The following is a 6389-nucleotide window of genomic DNA, read 5'->3' on the forward strand; positions in this document are numbered from 1 at the left end:
AGCATTGAGCATTTCACCCTCCATTTTGCCCTACTTTGTAAATCTGACAAGGAAGGAGCCAGAGTCTAATGCTGGTGATCTATCAAGAAATAACATGTTGACAGAGACCTGGGATGCCACAGTATGTAGGGAGATGGAGCCTAGGTTCTTCATGTTCAAATGTTGCTTCAGTTGTCGCATGCAGATGACTCTAAAGGTTGACTGAATGAGGATCACTTTCTTCTTACTGATCCATAATTGATTGGTGTTCTTTTTTTGCTTCTTCTAGAAACCCAGGACCTGCAAAGGATGCTTGGTAAGCTCTTATACCTTCTGTTAGAGAGATGTTGGACAGAGACAACTGCAGGTGGCCTTGATCAGACACAGAAATGGGGAATGAATCCTAGGTTTGGCCTTAATCATAGCATACTGAGGGGCCCCTAATCAAGATATTGCTCACCATGAAAGAGTTACCAACAACCACATGGTGAATACATCTGATGGAGTGGACTCTGGTCCACTAAAGCTTACATTTGTTAGTCTTTAAAGTGCCACAAGACTTTTGATTGTGTTTGTAACAAAAGTCTAACAAAGCCACCCATCTGGAAAGTAATCTCAAGAGTACTGATATGTGGGGCAGGAGTTATTTAGTCTGCTACCGTCCATACATAACAAGCTAACTGATGTTCATAAGGTCTGTATTTGTCGAGGGAAATGTTTTTAAAGATTAAAGGGAATAATGACACCATCTCTTTCTATTTGAGTATGTACTGAACTAGGTAAGACACCATATATCTATATCAGTTTCTATCCTCCTTATTGTAGATATGGACAGAGCTCCCCCTTCTATTCCATAACTTTTCCATTGGTTGGCTTTGTCCGGCATTCTATTCCACCTGTTTTCTGGTTTCTACGTGGATATTATATTATATTGTGGAAATACTGCATGTACAGTTTTGTCTTCCAACATTTTGTGTTCCTACTTTTCATTGCTGTGACTTTTCCCCATTATGTGTAAGTCATGACGGAAACTGCTCTTTAAAACACAAGCAAGGGTTGGTTGTTGTTGGGTTGTTGTTTTTTTCCAGCATAAAATAATATGCAAAATCCCATAAGCAATGCAATTATGTTAACCTAGAAGAAAGTCATATTGAACTCAATAGAACCTCTGAGAAAATGTACTGTTCTGTAACATATCTTTTAGTGAATGGAAAGTTATGCACTTGTTAGTTAATGCTCATCCTACAATGCATTTTCCCCATTTCTTGTAGCTAATGCAAGCTCCCAAATGGTCATTTCACACATTCCTGTGGATTGTAGTGTGCACTGTTTCCCATTCATTCTGAAGGTACAGAGGCTTTTTAATTATTGTGTATTTTACACAAGCATATACACTTCCATTTTAAAACACACACACATGAAAATAGTGTTCTGTGATTAAGGAGAAAAGTCACTCAATTATCACAGAATACTATTTAAAGTTGGGCCAGCTTAGTAATGTTTGTCTAATTCCCCATTCTAAACCCTCTCCAGATTGTTATTGTGCATCTAAAAGTAGAGGATAGGTACTGTTTCTTCCTTCCTGTTGTCCTTGAAAAAAGCTTTCAAGAATTAAGTAAAAGCTTCCTTTCTCAGGACTGGAACTATAATGTATTGTAATTAAAACATTACCTGTTAAAGTAGAGGTTCACAGCTAAGAATTCTAATCATTTTTTCTCAAAAGTCTTACTAGTTGAACAGTTACTATTCTTAATACAATCATCAACACATCTGTTGCTTTGCCAAAATGTGCCATTTTCCCCAAACAATTAGTAATTTTGAAGGAAATGTTTGGAGAAAAACAAAACTTTTTTTTGTCATTTGTCAAACGGTCATTGGACTGGAGCTTCAAGCCACAAAAGGGGCATATATGCTCCATGACAGAGTATGAGAGAAAATATGAAGAGTACATTTCTAGGCCTCTTGCCCAGTTTAGCTTGCAAGGTTACATCATACTCTTCATTCACTGGCTTGCCCTGAGGAGATGGCTAAACTGGTTTGTTTTCTTTTGCTGACCTCTGAGTTGGATGGCGCTATGAGAAAAGAATAGAATCTCGAGTATTATGAAAAATAGGCTGACATTTCGAAAACAATGTTATATTCTTAGGAAGATTCACTGTGACAAAACTTAGGAGTCTACTCAAAATTATTTTAACAATCTTTCTTCCTTTTGCTTTGCAGAGTTCAGGAAGGCTTGAAGCTTCCTAGGTGAGTAAAACTCTCAGAGGTCAGATTAGCCACTGGGCTAATGTGCCTAGTGAACCCACAAATCCAAAAGCACTGCTATGTATTGTAACTGCGGTGGGAATCCAAAGTGTTACATCAGCTGTGCTTATTGAAGCAAAGAGCAAAGCAATAGACTTAGGGCGGAATCCTATGAAGATAGTCAGGAGTCTCCAAACTCAGAGGCTGCTGAGAATCCAATGCAGAGCAGCTGGAGTGCAGAGGCTATTTTCACCTCCGATCTCCAGCCACCCTGCATTTCTGCTAGTCGTGAACCACAGAGGATCGGGCGATTTCTCCCATCCAGCAGGGCACTTCAGCGGAGAAGGAAAGGATGCTGGGGCGGCCACAGGAAACGTTGTATGGCTGATGTCCTGGTCTCCTTCCCTCCATACCACCAGAAATGGCCTTTTCTTGTCTTTCTGCTCTGTTTTTGAGTGTGGTAACATAGCCAGAACCACACTGGCTACGAGGGGGAGAGGTGGGGACCACAGTTTCTGGGTTCCAAGGTCAGAACCTTGTTTCCAACCTTGGAGCCCAGAAACCAAACAATCTTATGTCTCCACAGACACTGTCTAAGGGGCATAGGATTACTGATATTTTTTTTAATTTGCTTTATAAATATGTATCTGACTTTAAAAAACAACAACAAGGAAACAGATTCAAGACAGTCTGCAAATTAAAACATTATACAATATATAGAAGGAGGTAAACCTCACAATATCAAACCATATGGCTATTTTTTAATTCCTTTGCTGTTTGTTGTCTTGCATTGTATTGTATTGTATTGTATTGTATTGTATTGTATTGTATTCTTTTAAATATTTGCATTGTATTTAATATATTTAACTTTTTCTATGGCATTTTAGTCTTTTAAGGGTTTGTATGGCTGCGAGAGCTGGACCATAAAGAAGGCTGAGTGAAGGAAGATAAATGCTTTTGAACTGTGGTGCTGGAGGAAAATTCTGAGAGTGCCTTGGACTGAAAGAAGATCAAACCAGTCCATACTCCAGGAAATAAAGCCAGACTGCTCACTTGAGGGAATGATATTAAAGGCAAAACTGAAGTACTTTGGCCACATAATGAGAAGACAGGATACCCTAGAGAAGATGCTGATGCTAGGGAAAGTGGAAGGCAAAAGGAAGAGGGGCCGACCAAGGGCAAGATGGATGGATGATATTCTGGAGGTGACGGACTCGACCTTGGGGGAGCAGGGGGTGGCGATGGCCGACAGGAAGTTCTGGCGTGGGCTGGTCCATGAAGTCACGAAGAGTCGGAAGCGACTCACCGAATAAACAACAACAATCCACCCAGAAAACATTGGTTATTGGATGGATTATAAATTTTGGTACTAACAACAACAGCAACAAAAACAATAATAAAGGAACATTGTTATCACAGCAAGCATTGTTACCATTGCACTGTTATGAATAGCACCAATTTATAAAACAACATCATAAAGAGAACAGCATCAGCATAATAAGGCAAGAGGATACTCAGCCAAATGCCTTCTTATAGAGTCATGTCTTAACTGACTGCCTAAAAGCATCATGTGTTGCAATCTGAGCAATCTCACTTGGTAGGGCATTCCACAAGTTGGATGCCATGACAGAAAAGACCCTGCTCATAGTAGATGACCCCATCATTCCTCATGTAGCCAAAGAACTTGGAGCATGGCCGCAGATGTTCAACCAAACACACAGGAAGAAACATATGGAAGAAAGCAGTCCTTACAGTACCTGGGTCCAAAGCCACTGATGGCTTTGAAGATCAAAACCAGCATCTTGAACTGAGCCCAGAAACAAGTCTGCAATCAGTGCAAGTCAAACAAAATAGGCATCATGTGTTCTGAATGCTTAGTTCAAGTCAGCAGCCCAGCCACAGCATTGTGCACAAGTTGCAGTTTCTGAATGGTTTTCAAGGGCAGCCCCACATACAACATGTCACAGTAGTCTAATCTGGAGATAAATAAGGCATGAATAGCCATGGCAAGCTCCAAAGTCATCAGGAAGGGTCATAGTTGGCTAATCAGCCAAAGCTGGAGGAAGGCGTTCCTTGACACAGACACCACCTGTACATGCAATGGAAGCGTCAGCTGAAGGCTCACACACAAACTATGAACCAGATCTTTCTTGGGAAGTACAACCCCATCTAAGACAGGCTGCACACCCAATCCTGAACCAGACATAGGCTCAGATATACGTCAACACCCGTGTACATGCATCTGGGAAACCTGGGCCAAACGGGTTTTTGAGATGAGTGCACATATGTGTTTCCCTCAGCAATCATCATTCGTAGCACATCCCCAAGATATTTGCTTTAAAAGCTCAGCAAGAATGAGTTTAAATCACTTGGAGATTGCCAGGGGAAGAGCAATTACTTTCCATATACTATATACAATAGCACTATGTGGCATTTGGAACACTGATCTGAGATTACATGAATTCTTCACTCCCTGGCTGACCCCTGCATAACTTTCCTTTAATTGTATATCATTTTGGAACTACTGCACCATTTGCTTATCAGTTTTGGTTTGTCTCCCCAGTTGATGTTCATCTGGATCCAAAGTGTAAACACCCTGAACGTTCAGTGTCTCAGGACTGTAGCAGCGTCTATCATCAACACACATCTCGAGGGTCAGCTGTCACGCCTGGTGTACTGATTATATTGGGAACAGAGGTGTTTGAGGATGGGAGGCAGTACTGGGAGGTGAGGTAGAGGATAATATATGGTTCCAGCCCAGCCTATCTTAAGGAGCGCCTCCAGCAGTACCAGACAGGCCGCTTAACAAGATCAGCCTCGGATGGCCTTCTCTCTGTCCCAGCAGCCAGGACAGCTAGACTGGTGGGGACGAGGGAGAGGGCCTTTTCTGTAGTGGCCCCCACTCTGTGGAACTCCCTCCCTAGGGAACTCTGTCATGCCCCCTCTTTAATGAGCTTCCATCGTGCATTAAAAACGTAGTTGTTCAGGCAGGCATTTGGGGTGGGTTAGGGTATTTTAGAAAATGTTTTTATTGTAGAATTTTATTGTTTTATTGTATGTTGTACATCGCCCAGAGTGGCTGGGTGACCAGCCAGATGGGCGAGTAATAAATTAAATAAATAAATAAATAAAATAAACCAAACTGGGAACTAGGGGGTGCTGACAGAGGACACAAGGAACAAACTGAAAGCAGGAAAGCTTGATGCACCTGAAGAAGATCAATACTGGTCACTGAGGAGATCAGATGGGAATATCACCCCAAGGAGGCATATTGTGAGCTCCAAGAATATTTCTTTCAGCTTCAAGTGGTTGGGATTTATCTGGACAGAAATGAGAGTTCTGTCTCATTCTATAATGTCAAAGGCATGAAAGCTATTGTGAAAATTTTGTTCAAGACATCTGAGAGGTTGCACCCATCCTTCAGCCCTGGTTGCTCTGATGGGGGTGACAGTGAGAAGCCCCTCACCATCTGCCAAGACAAAGGCTGGGATTTCCCTGAACAATTATGGGCTCTTCTGACCAACTACTTTCAGCAATAAGGGAAAGGCTAAAAGCAAAGACCAACACATAGGAATGGATGGACCCATCTCCATCTGGGCTGCAGGGGAGCACGACGAGCTGCCCCCCAGCTCACGTGGCCCGGACCCAGTACATGTGGCCTGCCAAGCCACATGAGCCTCCCCTCTTCCCCATGCCAAGGACTCCAGCAGTGAGGCCCTTGTGCTTTATGCACACGAGGACTTGACTGCCAAGTCCTCGGCGCGGCCAGCCCCGAGCACTCTCGCCCTGGCCTCCTCTTGAGGAAGCCAAGGTAAGAGTGCTGGTGTGCTGTGGAGGCCCTTCTTGCCCACAACAACTATTAAGGAAGCCCTTGACAGCCAAGAGAGGCAGGACAGGTCCTGGCACAGCCAGCCCACAGCACGCTGGACACTCCCAGCCACTCGTCAAGCTCTGGGGAACTCGGCAGCTGGGTCTGTCAGCGCCTCAGGGCTCGGTGAGCAGGGTCTGAGAAGCCAGACACAGAGGACATCCATTGGATTCCACCCCCTTTTCAAACTCCCACATCATCCCTACCAACACAGAAGTCTACTCAGAAGTAAATCCCATTGAGCTTGGGATGGGGGGGGGGCTTACTCCAAGGTGAATGGGAACAGAATTACAGTCTC

This window comes from Heloderma suspectum, chromosome 6 (assembly GCF_057233095.1).
Source record: "Heloderma suspectum isolate Gila_16-S chromosome 6, 16-S_ref, whole genome shotgun sequence".
NCBI lineage: Eukaryota > Metazoa > Chordata > Lepidosauria > Squamata > Helodermatidae > Heloderma > Heloderma suspectum.